The sequence below is a fragment of the Meles meles genome, chromosome 9 (assembly GCF_922984935.1).
Source record: "Meles meles chromosome 9, mMelMel3.1 paternal haplotype, whole genome shotgun sequence".
Classification (NCBI taxonomy): domain Eukaryota; kingdom Metazoa; phylum Chordata; class Mammalia; order Carnivora; family Mustelidae; genus Meles; species Meles meles.
This window is the reverse complement of record NC_060074.1, coordinates 86,224,314-86,245,891: the sequence shown is the minus strand read 5'-3', so window position 1 is coordinate 86,245,891 and position 21,578 is coordinate 86,224,314.

The following is a 21,578-nucleotide window of genomic DNA, read 5'->3' as shown; positions in this document are numbered from 1 at the left end:
AGAGAGAGAGAGACTGAAAATATCAAACATGTGCTACTTCCTTGGGATCACAGCTCGCTCAGAGAAGATTCCCCTCCTTCTGAGTTGTGGCCCCACTGCTCCTCCCTCACAGCCTCTGTTACTGTCAGCACTGGATTGCTTGGGGCTGATACACAATAGAAGGATGATTTTTTTTTTTTTTTTTAATGGAGGAAAGAAAAGACAAAACAAAACTGAGGATATCTACACTCTTCTAAGTGTTAGACATCCCCTTTCCTAGTTTTCAGACCAGAACCAGACACCTTGTCCTGGAGCTTCTCCCTGTCTACAGCCTAGTGCTCACTTCTGGATTTGGATAGCATTAAAATCAGGTTGGTAGATACCAGAGGAAAAAAATGAAATGGCAAACTCACTGTTAGTTCTTTGGTATTTGAATTTCCCCCCTAATCTTCCTAGTACTCTATACTTTTTAGAATTACCAACAGTGGTTCCATACATTCAGTGCAGGCTTTATAGTTCCAATCTATGTCATAATCAGGGTATCCATAGCATCTTATCTACAACAAGAACCCAAGCAAACTGTGCTTTAATTATATCAATGTATAATCCTTAAATATTTACTTAATATTTACTTAGATATTTACTGAGAAACAATATAATGCTTTTTATGTATATTATGTACATTAGTTTCTAAGCCAGATTGCCCTAGTTCAAATGCTAAATCTGCCATTTACTAGCTCTGGGTCATGTGCAGATTATTTGAACTCTTTCTGCCTGTCTTTTTAAAGGCAACAATGATTAAAAATGGCATTTCCCTTTCAATTAGTTATTTAGTTAATATATATGAGTACTTAAAATAGTTCTTGACACAGGGAGTATCATAGAACCTTTGCTATTATAATTTTGACTAAAAATAGTTTTTGAACCATCTTTGTTGTACAATCTCAATATTACTAATCAATAGAAATATTAGGATTATGATAAACTACTTTGTTCATTTCAGACTTTATAAAAATGCAGATTATCTCTTTCTTTTCTTTTCTTTTTTTAAAGATTTTATTTTTTAATAAATATAAAGCAGAGCAAAGAGAGAGAGCAGGCAGAGAGAGAGAGGAAGGGAAGCAGGCTCCCCGCTGAGCAGACAGCCCGATGCGGGGCTCGATCCCAGGACCCCGAGATCATGACCTGAGCCGAAGGCAGAGGCTTTAACCCACTGAGCCACCCAGGCTCCCTCAGATTATCTCTTTCTAAGTTTAGGTTGCCACTTACCCTTTTATTCTCATACTTTCTTTCATACATTTTATCAAATTGTCCTGTGAAGATGCAGTGTTCATGACCTGGTCTGACCTCTGTAGCCATTAAATCACAAAATCAGAAAGCTAATTTCATAGCACTTTGAGAGGGTTATTAGTTGTTGATGTATATATTTTGAAGAAAGTCAAATATTGGGCAAAGGGCATATGCTGATAGTCATACATCAGGCAAGATTTAAAAGGAAACTTAAAACCAACCTTCCTCAGGATGAAGATAAGAATCAGACGACTGATGCTATAACATGGGGTGGGGGTGGGGAGAATAGACCTCTCACTACTCAGGACAGGTCACTAAGAGCATGCTTTAGAGGTTGCAGAAGATAATTACTGGATTTTTTCCCCCAAATTAACCAAAGAACTCAAGCTAAAAATCAAAATGGAACATACTTTTGTATCTGATGTCTAGATGAAATAAGAACATAACATAATTTTGTTTGAAGGATATTCTTAATGGGGAAAGTTTATAGTGGTCTCAGAAAAGTTTATAGACTCTGATCAAAAGTCAGACTCTCTGTGTGTATGTGTACATGTGTATATATGTATGTATGTGTGTGTGTATGCATATACACATACACATTATTAGTTGTAAGTGTATGTCAGTGTTTGTTTTGAAGCAGTTTGTTGTCCAATGAGATGAAGTGGATTAAAAATAACTATTTATTAATGTACTTTCTTAAGATTAAAGGAACTTTAATATATGAGAACAATGTTCCAGGCAATAGCTATAAGATATTTCTAATGAAAGTCATAATCATGTGTTCTATACCTGAAATGCCAGTTTTTCTTGTAACTGCTATATACAAACATTGCAAAATGAGGTTATGAGCTTTTAACAATCATTAAATCATATAACATATTAATAAATTTGATACCCAAAAGTTTTAATTTAAAATAAGAAGCAAAAAACCCTTTGGATTCACATGTTTGAAAACTGGACCCAAACTGTCTTAAGCAGAAAGGAAATTTTGGTTCTCATGTAACAGAATGTCCAGAGGCAAGGCTGATTTTGGGCATGGGCAGAATCAGAGATTCATGATATCAAGACTAGAGTTGTTTTTATTCTTGGCCTTTGTCTGGAAGTCTCAGGCTCTATGCGTACCAAGAAGGTGGGATGGTGGAAGGGGGCAGAGGTGGAGCTGTCTACCCTCAGTGGGAAGATTATTGTATCACTGTCATTGTTCAGAATTGCTGGAAAACTGTGATAATAAAAGACATTCTTTTAGTAGGTTTTAATATTAATTTTAAGTCTCTATATACAATACATACCCCATTGTCTGGATATAGGGTACAACTACTGCTCTCATCATTCTCACATTATGTGGAAGGGAGATGATGGATGGCAGCAATTCCATCCTCTATATTCTTTCAGGAAGAAAGACACCTGCTTCCCTCCCAGACATCTCAGAAAACTCCCCCACTGTCTTAATCCCACTGGCGTGGAAGCTACACATCTTTGAACCAATGCCTGTGGCTGGGGAATGCTCCTCAGTGATTGGCTTAAGCCAATCAGGGTATATGCAAACTCTATTCATACCATAGTAGTAAGAGAAAGCAAGGGGCACCTTCCCAAAGGATATTTAGTATTGTCTTTTACCAAAGAAAGATGGATGGATGCTGGACAGTTTAGTAAATTTTCCTTTGATTTCTTTACATACTTTATCCATGTGATGATTTGGTATAAAGGTGAAAGTGCTGATTATTACATGTGGCTAGAGTTGCAAGGTGAAATTTTTGACCCTTCTTCATTTTATCTATCTCTCATACCATGACATACACTAGAAGATCATTCAATTGAACCGTCAACAGAAGCAGAGACAAAATAACCCAGACCTCAGAACATGTGTCAACTATTACATCTATCTATGCTAACTATGACTAACCACATGCATAGAATTTTCAGTGAGGTCCATGTTTGCATATGTATTTGGTTTAATATATGAACTTCTGTTCCTTGTTTATTTGTTTTGACAGGTTGAATAGGCAACCATAAAACACAATTGAACACATCCTCGAGAAGTAATGACATAACTGACATTAGCCTTTTATATATATATCTATATATATATATATCTCTCTCTATATATATAGATATATATATACTGTCAAGGTATCCATCTTGTTTCATATGGGTTTCTGCAGAAAAAACAAAGGAATTGTGTAGTATTTACCATTTTACCACTTGGTTAATTCTAGCAAAACTGGTTTGCTAGTTATGGACTGTATTACAAATTGACAAACTGTTGTCCACAAATAATATCTAGCCTACTTCTTGTTTTTATAAATCAGTTTTTATTGAAATATAGCCCATTTATTTGTTCATTGTCGATGGCTGCTTTCACCCTACAATGACTTGGAAAGTCTAAACTACCTACAGTCTTGCCTTTTACAGAAAAGTTTTCCATCACCTTGGCTATGTTAATGGCTTGCATCTATTAAACACTTGCCATTTGCCAGGCACTGAGGTAAAAGCCTTACTCCAGTCATTCTAGGGATGAAAAAAAAAAAAAAACACGAAGTAGAGGGATAAATAAGTTAGTGCAGTGTCAGATAATCAGCATGCACAGAGAGATGACTGGAAACCAGATTTTATTTTTTTAATAATTCACTGAACTACTACTTTTTCAGTTCTGAAAGTTTTCTAATTTCTAGTAGGTGCAGGGATAAGATAACGAACTTAGAAAGTGTGGAGTAAGGTGAAGAGCTTTTGAATTGGGGAAACAGAAACTGAGGTTCTAGGCTGGGTCTTGCTGTTCGTTAGCTCTAGGGATAAAGAATTCATATATGGTTTCACTTGTGGAGCATAACAAATAACACGGAAGACATTGGGAGATGGAGAAGAGAAGTGAGTTGGGGGAAATCAGAGGGGGAGAAAAACCATGAGAGAATATGGACTCTGAGAAACAAACTGAGGGTTTTGGAGGGGGCCAGTGGGTGTGGGGTGAGCCTGGTGGTGGTATTATGCAGGGCACATATTGCATGGAGCACTGGGTGTTGTGCATAAATAATGAATTTTGGAACACTGAAAAAAAATTTAGAAAAAAAAGAATTCACATCAAATTTCCTGTCATCAGCTTTTCCCTGGAGAAAAAGAGGCAGTACTGTGAGGTAACCATTGAGGCCTCTTTCAGTTCTAAATATCTAAGATGCTAAACTCTCAAAAAGAAAAAGCACTCTCCTATTTCTACAGAATAAAGTAGACTTAATGCAATCTAAGCAAAATTAGCTTCGGGTGCCTGGTTTACTCAGCAAGTTAAACGTCTGCCTTCAACTCAGGTCATGATCCCAGGGGCCTGGGAATGAACCCCACATCGGGCTCCCTGCTCAGTAGGGGAACCTGCCTTTCCCTCTCCCCACTGCTCCTTCTCTGTCTTGCTATCTCTCTTTAATAAACAAATAAAATCTTTTAAAAATTTTTAAAAAGTAAGTAAACAGAACCAGCTCAAAAAAAGCCTATATAAAGGAAATAATTACATCCCAAGGAAGAATATTAACTAAAATTTAACTGACTTTGTTATGGATATTGATTATTTTATAAGTTGACATAAAACAGGTCTGAACAATTGATCTGGGGACAAAACTAGACCAATGTTAAAATTATATAGTGTAAATATTTAATAAAAAATGTTCTTTCCCCCTATACTCCTCTACCCTTACTGGAGTCTACATATGATCATAGATATTTGTTTACACTTTAAAATCATATAACATGAACAATTCCGTTAATCGTCTACAAGGTGAAATTAGAGAATGAAACTCCTTCTTAAATAATGGCATGCAATTCCTGCGGACCTCATTGAGAATGCAAAGTTTGGCTCCCTAAGTATCAGGAAATTCTGTGCAACTGCAGAAGAGCACACTTTTCATATAATGTAAACTGGTCTTTTCTTTTGAGGAGCAGGAAGAAATTTTCCCCCACAACATCCATGTTTCCTCTTAAAGCTTCTCATACCCTATAGCCAACGGCGATAAATGTTGAGTAGAATTGTCATCACAGAAAGTAACCAACTAGGGCTGAGGGCCACGTATTGGAGGTGTTTGACATATGTATTCATCTTAATTTATCATAGGTTATATATACCAATGAGAGAAACCATAGCGATATAAAAAAAAAAAAATTAGTCTTTCTGTGGCATAGAAAATCTGTCAGCTAATCAGACTGGAAGACACATCTCTGTGTCAGTGATATAAAGGGGAGATGTTAAATGACAACTTTAAAGACAGTGACAGTATTAGAGAACCAGCCATCCTGCTGCTAGCACATCAAATGGGCACTTTGTGAAATTTGCAGAACGCCTTCAATGGAGTTTGGTTAAGGTTCATACATGCAGAGAGATGACACATTTTATTTGTAAGACATAAACCTTTGTGTGTCTGTGTGTGTGTGCATTGCACATGTGCATGCTTGTGTAGATGAATGTGCCATTTCTTTTTCAGACAGAGAGGACTCAAGAGACACATGCTTTAGAAATCTAGAAAGGTAGGGGAGCTTGGGTGGCTCAGTTGGTTAAGACTCTGACTCTTGATTTTAGCTCAGGTCATGATCTCAGGGAGGTGAGATGCAGCCCACCTTGGCCTCTGCGCTCAGCAGGGAGTCTGCTTGAGATTCTCTCCCCCTACTGCACCCCCTGCCCTCACTCTCCCTCACTCACTCTCAAATAAATAAATAAATCTCTCTTTTTAAAAAATTTTATTTAATTATTAGAGAAAGAGCACATGAGAGAGAAAGAGAGCGAGCGAGCAGGGGAGAGGGAGAAGCAGACACCCCGCTGAGCAGAGAGCCTTATAACAAGTCTCAATCCCAGGACTCTGGGATCATGACCTGAGCTGAAGGCAGAAGCTTAACTGACTAAGCCACCTAGACACCCCAGATAAGTCTTTAAAAAAGAAAAGAGAAGAGAAGCGAAAAGGAAAGAAAAGAAGAGAAGAGAAAAATTAGGAACCTAGAAAGGTAAAGCTGAAAAATATCTGTGCAAGTCACTCATTCTCCTGATCCCAGCTTAACTTCACCACACAGAAAGCCTCATAGAAACCGCAAGTAAGAAAAGACTTGCTGAATAGCAGTGGTGATAATGGACATCCCTGCCGTGTTCCTGACCTTAATGGAAAAGCTTTCAGTTTTTCTCCATTGAGAATGATATTTGCGGTGGGTTTTTCATAGATGGCTTTGATAATATTGAGGTATGTGCCCTCTATCCCTACACTTTGAAGAGTTTTGATCAGGAAGGGATGCTGTACTTTGTCAAATGCTTTTTCAGCATCTATTGAGAGTATCATATGGTTCTTGTTCTTTCTTTTATTAATGTGTTCTATCACATTGATTGATTTGCGGATGTTGAACCAACCCTGCAGCCCTGGAATAAATCCCACTTGATCGTGGTGAATAATCCTTTTAATGTACTGTTGAATCCTATTGGCTAGTATTTTGGCGAGAATTTTTGCGTCTGTGTTCATCAAGGATATTGGTCTGTAGTTCTCTTTTTTGGTGGGATCCTTGTCTGGTTTTGGGATCAAGGTGATGCTGGCCTCATAGAATGAGTTTGGAAGTTTTCCTTCCATTTCTATTTTTTGGAACAGTTTCAGGAGAATAGGAATGAGTTCTTCTTTAAATGTTTGGTAGAATTCCCCTGGGAAGCCGTCTGGCCCTGGGCTTTTGTTTGTTTGGAGATTCAACATAGTATTAGAAGTCCTAGCCTCAGCAATCAGACAACAAAAAGAAATTAAAGGCATCCAAATTGGTAAAGAAGAAGTCAAACTATCACTCTTCACAGATGATATGATACTATATATGGAAAACCCAAAAGACTCCACTCCAAAACTGCTAGAACTTGTACAGGAATTCAGTTAAGTGTCAGGATATAAAATCAATGCACAGAAATCAGTTGCATTTCTGTACACCAACAACAAGACTGAAGAAAGAGAAATTAAGGAGTCAATCCCATTCACAATTGTACCCAAAACTATAAGATACCTAGGAATAAACCTAACCAAAGAGACTAAGAATCTATACACAGAAAATTATAAAGTACTCATGAAAGAAATTGAGGAAGACACAAAAAAATGGAAAAATGTTCCATGCTCCTGGATTGGAAGAATAAATATTGTGAAAATGTCTATGCTACCTAAAGCAATCTACACATTTAATGCAATCCCTATCAAAATACCATCCATTTTTTTCAAAGAAATGGAACAAATAATCCTCAAATTTATATGGAACCAGAAAAGACCTCGAATAGCCAAAGGAATATTGAAGAACAAAGCCAAAGTTGGTGGCATCACAATTCCGGACTTCAAGCTCTATTACAAAGCTGTCATCATCAAGACAGCATGGTACTGGCACAAAAACAGACACATAGACCAGTGGAACAGAATAGAGAGCCCAGAAATCGACCCTCAACTCTATGGTCAACTAATCTTCGACAAAGCAGGAAAGAATGTCCAATGGAAAAAAGACAGCCTCTTCAATAAATGGTGCTGGGAAAATTGGACAGCCACATGCAGAAAAATGAAATTGGACCACTTCCTTACACCACACACGAAAATAGACTCCAAATGGATGAAGGACCTCAATGTGAGAAAGGAATCCATCAAAATCCTTGAGGAGAATGCAGGCAGCAACCTCTTCGACCTCAGCCGCAGCAACATCTTCCTAGGAACAACGGCAAAGGCAAGGGAAGCAAGGGCAAAAATGAACTATTGGGATTTCATCAAGATCAAAAGCTTTTGCACAGCAAAGGAAACAGTTAACAAAACCAAAAGACAGCTGACAGAATGGGAGAAGATATTTGCAAACGACATATCAGATAAAGGGCTAGTATCCAAAATCTATAAGGAACTTAGCAAACTCAACACCCAAAGAACAAACAATCCAATCAAGAAATGGGCAGAGGACATGAACAGACATTTCTGCAAAGAAGACATCCAGATGGCCAACAGACACATGAAAAAGTGCTCCACGTCACTCGGCATCAGGGAAATACAAATCAAAACCACAATGAGATATCACCTCACACCAGTCAGAATGGCTAAAATTAACAAGTCAGGAAAGGACAGATGCTGGAGAGGATGTGGAGAAAGGGGAACCCTCCTCCACTGTTGGTGGGAATGCAAGCTGGTGCAACCACTCTGGAAAACAGCATGGAGGTTCCTCAAAATGTTGAAAATAGAACTACCCTATGACCCAGCAATTGCACTACTGGGTATTTACCCTAAAGATACAAACATAGTGATCCGAAGGGGCACGTGTACCCGAATGTTTATAGCAGCAATGTCTACAATAGCCAGACTATGGAAAGAACCTAGATGTCCATCAACAGATGAATGGATCAAGAAGATGTGGTATATATACACAATGGAATACTATGCAGCCATCAAAAGAAATGAAATCTTGCCATTTGCGACGACGTGGATGGAACTAGAGCGTATCATGCTTAGTGAAATAAGTCAATCGGAGAAAGACAACTATCATATGATCTCCCTGATATGAGGACATGGAGAAGCAACATGGGGGGGTAGGGGGATAGGAGAAGAATAAATGAAACAAGATGGGATTGGGAGGGAGACAAACCATAAATGACTCTTAATCTCACAAAACAAACTGGGGGTTGCTGGGGGGAGGTGGGATTGGGAGAGGGGGAGCGGGCTATGGACATTGGGGAGGGGAGGCGAACCATAAGAGACTATGGACTCTGAAAAACAACCTGAGGGTTTTGAAGGGTCAGGGGTGGGAGGTTGGGGGAACAGGTGGTGGGTGATGGGGAGGGCACGTTTTGCATGGAGCACTGGGTGTTGTGCAAAAAGAATGAATACTGTTACGCTGAAAAAATAAATAAAAAGGGAAAAAAAAAAGAAAAGACTTGCTGGCCATATTGTTTGGTAAAAGGCAGCTCCTTATCTCTAATCAGCCTGTATAATTATTTTAAAAATTTGATTTATTCGAATGCTAACCTTATTTTTAATATAGTGGCAGTTGTACTATATGTGTGGCATGGAAGGCGTGTGTACCTGTGTTTTTGTGTATGTACTTAAGGGACGCAAGGAATCACAATGCAGTGATAGATCAGAGCAACTTGTCAAGTGCAGATCAAATGACATGACTGGAAATAAACAAAAATTCTGAAGTAATGTGTTGTTCTCTGATTCAATGTGGGGTGTGTGTGTGTGTGTGTGTGTGTGTGTATCAATTGTCTTAGTTAATACTATTTTATCATTCTACTATTCTCTTTTAATAATAATACTATCTTATAAGTACTGTTCTTCAAGAGAAGTATTATTTTCTAAAACTTCTAATGAACCTTTATTTTTAGAAAGGATCTTATTTTTTCAAACTTATGAAACATTTATATAATAAATCATCAAAAGATGTAAAATTACATCATCTGGTTATATTTATGTTCATGAATATAATGTGACTTTTTTAACTTCACATAGGTCTGTGCTGCTGTCAACCTCAACCTTTCGAAGTGACATTTTCATTTAGAATCTTATCATTTTGTAATTATTACTTTTCAGAACTCCTAGGGAGTGAACAAAAGCTTCCTCTTTGTATTTCCATTGTTATGTTTCTTTGAAGAACAAATTAAATTTCAACTCCATCCAAAATAAACTTCTAAATGGCAAAAAGAAATCTAGAATTATGTGAAAAAGAAAATCTAGGCAAAGCTTGACTCTGGATATCATAAGTTCAGGTGTATTTAAGATAATTTACTACCATGTTTTCTTTTCTTTGTGCAAGACTGTGGCGCCATATGCTCCCTTTGTAGTAGGGAAGGGAGGGAAGAGCTAAGGTCTGAAAAACATTACTACAGAATGAGCTGAGGAAACTAGTTAGTATATCATTCTATTCTGTCCTGAGAACAAAGACACAAAGCTGCATTTTCTTTCCCAGCTCAACTCCCATCTATCTCTTTTACGTACCCTTCCCTATTAACGTCAGTGATGTGAGGGTGCATAGGAGTCTATAGTCTGAATCTGTATAGCTAACTGCATTAGCTCAATGTACCAATAAAAAAATTAACAACCCCCTTGGTATTTGGGGGCATTTACCTAATCTTCTCCAAGTATCTTGACCCTATGGAAGCAAAACAGACAATTTCATTTGCCATACACAGTTGATACGCCAAATGGACTTTGGTGCTTTAAATTTATTAAAGTCATGATTTGACTTTCACACAAAGTGACTCAGTAAGCTCGCTTGGCTCTGTCCCTGCAAGTTGCCATATTTGAGTGGTTTTCTTCCCCTCACCGTTCACAATATTGCTAAAATAAATTGCCTTCTCTGTTTCTTTCTTTTGGCTTCCCCTGTGTTTTCCTGTGATCTTTTTTGTTCTTATTCTTTTCTCCTATCCTCATTCTTGCTTCTGAATTCTTACCTTTCCCTCTGCTGAGTATAAACATACTTTAAGGCAGTGTTGCTGATCAATTAAAGAGAGGAAGAAAAGCAGAGGTATTTAGGTAAAGAAGCTATATTGCATCTTTAAAAATAATGGAAACACCGTGTCATGAACCCATATTTTCACATGCACTCATAATACTCTGAACAGTCAGTACCTACTTTGTGAAGGATTTTTTGAAGCAATACTTGGTAAATTTTCCCTTTAAGGAGACTGGTGTTCCCTAATTTAGTAAGGTTCTTCATTTCTCAGTTTTATCACAGTATTTAACATAGTAAGATTTTGGTTTTTAATTGGCTTGTTGTTTTACTAAACTCTAACATTTGATTTGTTTTATAACAAATTTTATTGCTTTTTGAAGGTTTTTTGTTTCTTTGTTTTGGTGGGGTTTTTCTGCATTTTAATTGCTTTACCCATTTGGTCTTGTTCTTCCTTTCTTTACTTTTTTTTTTTTTTTTAATGTTTAGATCCTCAATTTTTAACATGTTAAATGGGCATATACAAGCACACATAAAATTTTAATCTGAAGGACTAAGGGAAACATTAGTGCTATTCCAAAGTTGCTATGCTAATAAAATGTTCCAGAGTTCCATGTGTTAATATCCATAACTGAAAATAGGGTTTTGTTAACACTGGGTATCATAGCTAAGTTCTTCTGATACAAGAGTTATTTTAATATTTAACATCCCAGGACACTTTGTGGTCAGTGGAACAAAGAGCCCAGCATATGAATTCTAATCTGAAAAAAAAAATGATGCTTCAATTTTCATATGTTGACATATTTTTATCTTTATATAAGGATTATTGACAGCTCTTTTCTCTATATATAGAGCATCTGGAAATAAAAGAGGGAATGAGTTGCTCAAGGGCATTTGGTTGGTAGCTTTTATGGGAGTTTAAGAGTCTTGACATCAAGTCCTTAACTTTTCTCACCTTACTATGTTGACTTTTGGGTTTTGTTGCCACTGAGTTGCATATAGTTTGGTGACTAAGCACCAAGTCTCTGAGGTGGGATAGGTTTGAATTAACATTTCATTTCCCCTACCATGTAACTGTGTTAACACTATAACAACTAACATCTCAGTTTTCTTATCTGTAAAGTGGGAAAAAGCATAGCATATACTTTCTGTATATAAGATTAAGAGAGGGAGTTTTATTTTAAGAAAGTGTCTTAATAATTGTGGGAGCTGGCAAGTTTAAAATCTATAGGGCAGACTCACTGGAAAGAAACTCAAGAAAGAGTTGAAGACACAGTCTTGAGCCCAAATGCATAGGGTAGTGTACCACATTAGAAACTTAGGCAGGGTGTCTATGGTACTGTTCTGAGGCAGAATTCTTTCCTATTTGAGAAATCTCAGTTTTGCTCTTAAGGCCTTCAACTGTGTGGATAAGACCCACCCCACACTGGGGCACCTGGTGGCTCAGTTAGTTAAGCATCTGCCTTCAGCTTAGGTCATGATCCCAGCGTCCTGGGATTGAATCCAGCATTGGGCTCCCTACTCAGTGTGGAGTCTGCTTCAACCTGTCCACACTCACTGCTCCCCTTTCCCATGTTCTCTTTCTCTCAATTTCTCTCTCAAATAGAAAATAAAATCTCGTGGGAAAAAAAAAGACCCTCCAATATTATGGAGGGTAATTTCATTCACTTAAAGTCAATTGGTCATGAATGTTAATCACATCTACAAAAATACCTTTCCAGCAACATATAAAGTATTGTTTGACCCAACAACTGGGCACTGTAGCCTGGCTAAGTTGGCATAACCATCACATGTTTTGGTGTAGAATACAAGTTAATGTGTGGGGAAACTGAAGCACTTTGGTGGGACAGAGACTAGAGATGATTCTCTCTCTGCAAGCATGGGAGATAGGGGAAGGGATTGGTGGTCTTGATCCACTGTCCTTAGATTCTTGTTATAAATCGTCATGGACGTTAAGACCTCTGATTTTCAAATGTTCAGTTCTGCCACTTACAACCTGTGGACTTTGGCAAGTTGATAATTCCCATGTGGCTCCTCAGATCCCTTATCAAAGAGGATGCTAGTGATAGTTTCCTTATGATGGGAGGTTGTTTTCTAGGAGCAAATAAAGTGACACATTAAATCTCATAGGTCGGGGGCGCCTGGGTGGCTCAGTGGGTTAAATCTCATAGGACAATGCCTGGCATATACTAGTATTCCATAAAAATTAGCTTTGTTTTGTTTTTGTTTTTGTTTTAATTTCACCTGATCGTTAATTCCCATGTGATTGGCTTATTACTAGGGTAAAAGATAATTTTGTAAAAGTGGGACATATTTGAGAATGAAAGAGGGGTTTGTAAATGTTTACTCTGATAAAGTAAACATAGACCAGAGTGTCCAAGGAAAACCAGGCCATATGGTGAACCTAGCTGTACTGAAATTTGCTGTAGATTTCCTTTTAAGGTTGAAAGTGCTTAATACATTAAGTTTCTCAACTTTCTGAAAAATTTTTTGGTTTGTTTTGGTTTGTGTTCTTTTTTCTTCACAACTAGTTAGTCATCACATATAAGCTAGGATGGACACAACTGCCTTAGGCAGACTCTATTCATTCCTTGTGGGTAGGTGGTGTTAGATAAAATTTAATTTTTCCTGAGGGTCCCTGCAGATGGAATTTCACTAGCTTTATGCCAACAAATACAATGTCTTGCTGCTATTATTCAATATGTAGGTATACCCACATGCAGGCTTGTCTGCCAACCAAGTTCAAATCACTGAAAAAATGATATTTATAGTTATCTTTATTTTTCTATGAGCAAGATGATTTCTACCTCAGGAAAACCGTGTTGCTATAACAAAACTATGGCATGCTTAAACCATGTAACGTGGAATAGGGATAAGGGGAAGTAAAATCCACTTTATAAATGTCAAATAATATATTTTATTTAATTGCTCATATATTGCATGCCCTTTGCTTTGGTTGCACTCTTCCTCTCTACCCCCAACTCCAATTTTAAGGAAGTAATACATTTTCTCACCTTTGCCTTTCCTGCCATGATAGGCTATCACTGATAGCATCTGTAGCCTTAAATCCACAAGGTATAAATGGTTTGCTGGTCAGGGTTCAATCGGAAGAGCAAATATAGAATAAAGAATTAGTAAAATGATTAAACTTTACACAATTCTGGTTGAACAAATCTATATTAGTCTGCCGTACCTGCATCTGGTGATAAGCCTAATGTCAGCTAGGACATTAGCTGGGAAGAGCAGATAGATATAAAGTAGTAGAGACCAAGGAACTACAGGAGTCTGATGACAAACTGGAACCACTCCTGTCCCTCACCGCCTCCAATATCAATATGCAGGTGATCTGCAGGGAAATGTGGCACCCCTTGTGCAGATGTGCAGAGCTCAGGGTTCTGTGCAGTCGAAGGAAGACGTCCTTTAGGTCTGGTTACACCACTAAGATGAATGAGAATATCAGCAATCATAACTGAGTGACAACAGAACTCACTCTAGGGTGACTTAGACCATAGAAGTGTCCTGCTTCTTCACTTCTGCCTTGTAAATCTCACACACATTTCTTTGGTGGCCCATTGTGACCCAGGAACCTATGAGAAAAGGAATCCTGGGTAAAGATACCTCAAGAAGCTTCTCATGGCAAAATGTAATTTGAGATGTGCTTAAGTAGTCACATTTCCAAAACTGTTCTTGTGCTCCAGTCTTAGGATGTCCTCTGCCTCAATGGAGTCTTCTGTGGCTACTCTTGGTGATCTGCACATCGTTTGAGAACTACATTCTGGAAAAACTGAGTGATGTTAGAACAATACCACCACCTAATTTCAAGATCTCACTCTCCTTTAGTAATACTGTATAAACCAAAATTGTAAAGAAATTATTCAGGTTGCTATGTTTAGAAAACAGAGTGTGGTCAATGGTTAAGAATGTTGGCTCTGGGATTAGCCCAGATTTAAACCCTGGCTCTTTCTCCTACCAGTTAGATGCTCCGGGGCAATCTCTGTGGGAACTTTCTCATCTGTGAAGTGGGGATAATAATGGCAATGGCCACCTCTTGTGTGGGCATTGAATATCTCAAACATATGAAGTGCTTCGATCACTTCTGTGCTTAACAAATCGTGACTAATATAATTATACCAGAAACCAACTTGAATAGGAATTTGTTGCACAATATTTCAAAGTTGTTGTGATTAGAAAAATTGATCTGTCTTTACCTTTTTAAAGATCGCTTGATCATCAAAAGAAAATACCGTGTTGCATATGGATCTCTATTTTGGTACTCTACCTTGTCATTTATGTTCCCATGAGAGAATCCTTTCCTGAACTGATTTTATTAAAGCACTTGGCTTTGCCATCTGCTCTAACCTGAATGCCCATGACCTAAATTAAGGTATTCATTATTCTCTTCTCTTCCCTCATCTCATGGATTTGGACAAGTAGGTTTGCCCTTAAAAAATGTGACGGGGGGGCGCCTGGGTGGCTCAGTGGATTAAGCCGCTGCCTTCGGCTCAGGTCATGATCTCAGGGTCCTGGGATCGAGCCCTGCGTCGGGCTCTCTGCTCTGCAGGGAGCCTGCTTCCTCCTCTCTCACTGCCTGCCTCTCTGCCTACTTGTGACCTCTCTCTCTGTCAAATAAATAAATAAAATCTTTAAAAAAAAAATGTGACAGGGGCCAATGCATTTATTAACAACTACTCAAACCTGTTCTTTTTCTTTTTTCAGTTATGTTCACTCAAAGCTATTGACATAGAAAGTATGTCCATTGAGTCTGCAAACAAACAGTAGCCCCAAGGTATTGATTTCTTGATATATGAGTAGAACCTGCTATCCTGAAAACCCATTCTAGGGAGTAGTACTCTGCCCCACACCTTATGGTGATGTGTTAACACAAGGTGGCTAGAATACTAGGCGGCAGTTTTTCTGAGCTTTCAAATGAGCAGACAGAAACTTAGAGCCAAGTTTGTCCATATTTGACCATTTTCACCTTGTGAAGTTGTGAATGGAATTTCCCACCATGCATTAGGTGGAAAATGTGAGTAATTGCATTTGCTTCAGTGAGTAAAATATATATTTTATTATCATTCTTAGAGTTGAGGAAATTATGTTTTCTAGCTTTGTTGTACATAGATCAAAGAAGAGACTCTCATTTATGCCAGATTTCACTATATATTAAACGAGCTATTTTTGGTGAGATTATGAGGTAACCAAAACTCTTTCTAGTTTAATTTTACCTTTAACTGGATTCAGATTGCTTTAACTGAAGAGTCAAAGGGCCTGACCTCTAATTCATTAACATAATCAGAAGCACATGTAAGCTACCGGCTGCCAATGGTGCTTGCGAGTCAGTGACTATGGAATACACACAGCAGTCTTAGGGGGCTTACTAAGAAGTACTCTGGGGGTATTTTTAGGTACAGGGCTGAGGGAAAAATAGAAAGAAAGAAAAAGAAAGAAATAGCATATAGTACTCAAAACTTTGCATTATGGAGGCAAAACAGGCATCCAACTTTTCATAAAGTATAAGTCAATCGTTTTTTTGATGGAAGAATCATGGAAATAATCCCTTCTTGCCCACACAAAGATTCATCCCTAAATTTTATTTATTCTCTAATTCCTGAAAATTCCAGTGGCAGGTGATTGTAATAGTTCCTTATGAGACAAACTCTCTGTGGAGTATTGGTTCTCAAAGCAAATTAACTTTTCGTAAGAATTTAAATAGCAGAGGAGGAGAATATAAGTCTGAAAATTTGCCTCCTGACACCCATAGGGGTTAGGAGAGCAGAAAGAAAACCCTTTGTTGAACTGAACAAGAGCACATTAAAGTGGGTGTTGGCTGAGCACTTCATGACCCTTAGGGATTCTACCCTAGGAGGATTTTTCAAGTGTACTCCTTCTCCAGCTTTCTGTTTTACTTTTAGAACATCTCATTTTTGTAGGAACATTCTCATTTTTGTGAACACCTTAGAGAAATAAATTAGAGAAGGTAAATTCAGATTTTTATTTTCTTTTTTCTGCCATCTGGCAAAGGGAACGAAAATATATGGGATATTTCCTGAAGTGCCACAATAAGAAGTAGTTTTTATCTCTTTAGTTTTGGTGTCATACCCTACCTCACCTCTTTATGCTGGAGTCATTCTAGCTGCTTAACTCACCTGTACAATGTGGAGTCATCAGAACTGATTACCTCTGATTATTGTAGTCCTTATTGCCTTATTCACATTTTTTTAAAGATTTTATTTATTTATTTGACAGAGAGAGATCACAATTAGGCAGAGAAGCAGGCAGAGAGAGAGAGGAGGAAGCAGGCTTCCTGCAGAGCAGAGAGCCCGATGCGGGGCTCGATCCCAGGACCCTGAGATCATGACCTGAGCCGAAGGCAGAGGCTTAATCCACTGAGCCACCCAGGCGCCCCCTTATTCACATTTTTAACTAGGGAGAGAGATTTGACCCTGGAGATGAATTTCACGTAGGGTACCTTGTTCATTCTTGAATTTACGTTGCTTTCATCTTACAGTTTAATTCTCCAAATCATATTTCTGGTATTGTACATAAAACTTAGCTAGATCTTTGTCTCATAAGTCTGGGGCACAAGAAATATTGATATTTTTGTGATCCAGAAACACCCTTCATCCGTAAACTGATCTGAGAGAATGAGTCAATTACTTTATTATTATGCATTCATTGTGAAGCTATTTTAATCTCACCAAGAATCTCTTTGCTAACCGTTTTTTCCCACAAATATATTTTGATGAACCATATAAACCATATAAGGTTTCATTAACTCAGTCCCTGATACAGCAACTAGTAGATAGTAATTACTCAATAATTTGAATGGACTGGTCTGATATTTTATATAAAGCAGCTGAGATTAAATAAGAATGTACGTAATGGCCCGATCCGAAAAGCTTAGTGCTAAGCCTCCTATAATTAACTCTCAGGAACTAGTGTGCTTTATCCATTTTGTGGAACATTTACTGTTCCATGCCTATTTCCTCCTACTCATCACTTATTCCATGATCACCTGTCTTTCCTACCACCCTGCTCAAAAGGACTTTCTGTAACACTGCTCAAAACTCTTATGTGGCTTGAGGTCTCCGTTTTTCTTAAAGCACTGTTGTTATTAGCTGCTTCTGTAACTGCTACCTCATTTTTTTTTTTTTTTGAATCTGTCCTATTTTTGAGAGTACTGTGGCAGAGACAGCACTTTCAAGTCAGAAGGAATTGGGTTAGGATCTCCTCCAGGTATTACCTGCGTTCACATAAATGAGGTGACTAATCCCACGGGACTCACTGTCCTCACCTATAAAATGGATAAATGGATGCAATGGCAGTGACATAGGGTCCTTTTTGTAGATTAATAATTTTCAATAAATTTTCCTTCTTTATATTTTGCTTAATTTCTTTTGCCTCCATAGTTCAGGGCTTTGTGGTTTGTTCGTTTGCATTTTTTCTTTGTTAATGAAAATTATGTTTCCTTCCACTTAACACTAGTATTATTGCCTGGATGTGGCAAGCATTCCCCTCTCAGGTGTGTTTCCCTGCAAAGTACCTCACCCGTCATTATTGTGGACCGTATTATTGGAAGATGAAAAGTGGTTTTTCACAAATGTGTTCTATTTGGATTAGTAGCTCCGACCTCTTTAGGATGACTTGACATTGAATGTACAGAAATACATGTTTAGACTTTAGTTCTATACTTTATTTTTTTAAGATTTTATTTATTTATTTGACAGACGGCACAAGTAGGCAGAGCACTAGGCAGAGGGAGAGGGAGAAGCAGGCTCTCCATTGAGCAGAGAGTCCAATGTGGGGCTCAATCCCAGGACCCTGGAATCATGACCTGAGCAGCTGCTTAAATGACTGAGCCACCCAAGTGCCCTCATTCAATATTTTAAATAGTAGAACATCCAGATTCTATGAACTTGCTGTCCATCATTATTTTGCCTAATGATTGGACAACAGATATTTTCGTGTTTGTCTCTATTCTTATATAGACGGTAAAGAAAACATTTAGTTTTTAAAGTAAAAACAACAACAAATAAACAAAACACTTTTTCCTCATTGCTCCTCAAGACTAGCATTCTTTCTTTAGTGCCTTGCTATACAAGGTATGGTCCGTGGATCATCAGCATGAGTATTCGCCTGAGAGCTTGTTAGAAATGCAGAACCTCAGTCCCTGATAAATCTAGAATCTAGACCTGATAAATCAGAATCTGCATTTCCTCAAGATCCCCAAGTCTTTTCTATGCACAGTAGAGTTTGAGAACTCCTTTGAAACATATTGATTTAAAAAAAATTGAAAGCCATTTTTGGCCTGGAAGAAAGACCAAAAAACCAGAGGCAGTATTAAAATATCACTCATAAACTAGCAAATGGGGGGCTGAAAAAAGTTCTTACTTTTTTAAGACTGCCATAATAGAAAGGATAAGCTAATTGCCAGTAGACGTGACAGCCGGCAATGTCAGTCACGACAAAGGAGAGGGTAGAGTGGGATTTTCTGCTTAGTGCTGAATGAAGCGATGGAAAAAGTTGTTCGTAACCACCCCGATGTTATAAAGAAAAAATTACCAAGTGACATATTCTAGATTAAAAGGAAATATTAAAACTGGCTTTCAATATTTATAGCTTATTTAACTAGTAACTCTTTGCCTGACACTGACTCGTGTCATTTTAGTTCATTCTTCTTTTGATCCACACAAATAGTTACACGGTTTAAAATATATTATCGTGTCACCTTTTTGAATAGGTTAGATGAAAAAAATTTTTAATACTGGGCGATGAACCCTCTGGCCGAACCTTGATGAGACAATGTTGGCAATAAAGCAGTGATTCTAAGCAAGAAAAAAAGTCCTTTCCCCCTTTTTACAAATAACGAAAATGCATTATTTATACCTCCTTTTTCAATATTGGGCTCACTGACAATTGATGAGAAGTTTTGTGACCATTTAGTCTAGGTGCTTCTCTGAATGTCAGAGTTGCCCATCTCAATTTTGTTTGTGGCATCAAAATGTGACAAGCCTTCAGTATTGTTTGGTTTGGTCTGTGACTGGAAAAGATGCAAAGGGAAGCGTTAACATAAAATAAAATGATTTCTGCTTTCTTGCAAATGGACTCGGGCTATTATTATTATTATCATTATTATTTTCCTCCGATTCCCATGTCAAGAGCTAGGTTCCTTTCCCATACTTGGTATGTAGTACATCTTTTTTCTCGGAGTTAATTCTCCCAGTCTGGTGTGTCAGCCAGGATAAACAACACTTGATGAATGAGACTCAAGGTGTTTAGTCACCTGAAACAGCTGTTTGAAGTAACTCTACACACAGCCTAAGGCCTGTGTTTTCACAGCTGTGAGAACTCTTCAAAAGCTTTCCCTCTTGGCCTCACTCTTTGCTGTGGCTTTAAACTCTTAGCGCAAAATCTGGACTATTTCAAAAGAGCAGAATGAAACTAGAGACAGTAATTTTGCATGATTTTGAGCCAAAAATGGCCTAAAATAAATAAATGAAGTACATTTGAAAGTGCTTTACCTAGGTGGGCTATATATCTGAGAATTGTTCTCCCTCTCTACATCCCCATATACTCTCTTAAAAGGGAGATGTGTGGCTGAAACACTACGCTTTGTTTATATGGCAGTATTTTCATTTTCTGTTCTGATCCTTTGACACCAGGGCTAAAATCTTATGAGCTTGGAACTATATGTACCTGAATTAAGCTCAGGGAATTGCTGGATGTTTGAGAGAGTTCCAGGCTCATAAATTGACCTAAGGTGATTAAAAATGGCATTCTTTGCCAGCCCGCTTAGGTGATTCAGGCTTTTGAAGTTCCTCTGATATCTTCTATTGGCCTGGCATGCTTAACTCAAAGAGCAAACTTAAATGTGACCACTACATTTGTTATAAGGCCCAGACTTCCTTGGGTCTGTTTCAACAGCAGCTGTTTTTCTTCCTCTTGAATATAATGAAAAGGACATAGTTGCTTCTCACAAAGAATCCCATTACTTCTTGTTAAAGAGATGTAAGGATCATCATTTTTTGTTCAGAATGACGATCTCTCTCTTTTTTCCTTTAACTTAGAGATTTTTATTTCTGATTTTTTTAAGGTTTTATTTACTTATTTGAGAGGGAGAGATTGAGAGAGAGAGCAGGAGAGATGGAAGGTCAGAGGCAGAAGCAGACTCCCTGTGAGCAGAGAGCCTTATTTCTGAATTTTAAAAGTAAAGTTTACTTGCCTTTTATAAAATTTTTGTGTGTTTCCTAATAACTATGTTCCCAACCATTCTCCTGTATTTAATTAAACAGAATCAGAATGGTTTATCCATTCATTTCATGAATATGAATTCAATGACTGATAGGTGCTGAGAATTGGGTTAAATACTGAGAATACAGAAGTAAAATAGACAAGGTCCTGCCACCACATGGCTTAACATCTAATTGGGAAAACACACATTTAATAAGGAACAAAACAAACAATGAGCATCTTACAATCAAGGTAAGGGTCACAAAGGAAGGGCCAGGATGGAATGAGAGCACACATTCCTGAATGGTTGCTATCTCACTTTCTCTGAAGCCTTTGATTTGAAGGTAAAGTTAAAATCAATACTGATAATGACTTTTTATTATAGTATTATCTTAGTGCATTAGTTATTATAAGGAAGTCCTTTTTATTATTATGTATTTCATGTTGACTCACACAGTACTTTGACCATTATACATTTCTGATCTCAGTTTTCATAATTATGTTAAAATTTAAATGCATTTTTATTATCCTCAAGTATTTATGTAAAATATTCAGCAGACTTGACACATGGCATTGGGGAACTATGGAATTTATGCTGTTTTGTTTAGTCATGTCTTCTTCTCTGAATGATTTTCTATGACAAAGATAAAGTCAGGTTAAATAAATTTATTTCTTCATTTACTTATTCA